Source organism: Galeopterus variegatus, unplaced genomic scaffold, assembly GCF_000696425.1.
Source record: "Galeopterus variegatus unplaced genomic scaffold, G_variegatus-3.0.2 Scaffold9793, whole genome shotgun sequence".
Lineage (NCBI taxonomy): Eukaryota > Metazoa > Chordata > Mammalia > Dermoptera > Cynocephalidae > Galeopterus > Galeopterus variegatus.
The window spans coordinates 70,733-71,670 of NW_007735904.1; positions in this window are offsets into that span (position 1 = coordinate 70,733).

A 938-nucleotide genomic window follows, 5' to 3' on the forward strand; every position below is an offset into this window, starting at 1 on the left:
TTTAGTAATTAAACTAGTTAAGGACATAGCCAATTTGCACTTTGTGTTTCAGAAAAAAAAAATATTCCTCTCAAGGCATTGGTCAGAAGAGTAAGGAAGCACACACAACAGTAACCCAACACACATTCAACAAAAACACACTCTAAATTTATTTTATCCTAAGATGCCTAATTCTACTTTCAAAGCATGGATGCAGGATGGTTCACCTCACACGTAGTGTGCTGTTGGAAATGAATTATATATTCGATTTGAGACTAAGACTCTCTTTCTTTGGGAGGGATATTGTACCTTTCATTATCTTATTTGCTCATCTGTAAAACAGGACCATTGTAGTGAAATGTTGTAAAACAGGAATACTAAAAAATGTGTTGCTTGAAAAGATAACTAAGGAAAAAGCTAACGGTAAAGTAATAGAAAGGTAAACCCTTTCGATTTTAAATATATCTTTATTATTCAAACTTGAATATTGTAACTTCAAATACAAAATTAAACACCGTTGAATTTCAGTCCAAGAAAATCAATTACTTTGTGTCTTTGTATCTTTCTGTGTATCTGTGTGTCTTTCTCTGTCTTTGACTATGTGTATCTTCTCTCTCTAAAATTCTTTGTATGTTTCTTTGTACATCTGTTTCTCTGCATGTGTCTTTGTCTTGCTAGGTATGTATATCCTTCTGTCTGTTTGAGTGTCTGTCTCTTTATATCTGTCTGTCTCTCTTACATACGCACATACACACACATTTTATCAGTAGTGTTCTTACTAGATTTACTGGTAAAAAGATCTAGTAGGCTTGTTTCCTGTTTCAGTGTTATTCTTGAAGTGGGCTGCAGTTAGAATCTGAATTTCATTGGGCTATTATTATTTGCAGCTGTGTGACCTTTTTAACCCCTGCTTTAAAAGTGACATTTCAGCCCTCGAGCTTGAAACGCCTGAATGCTGC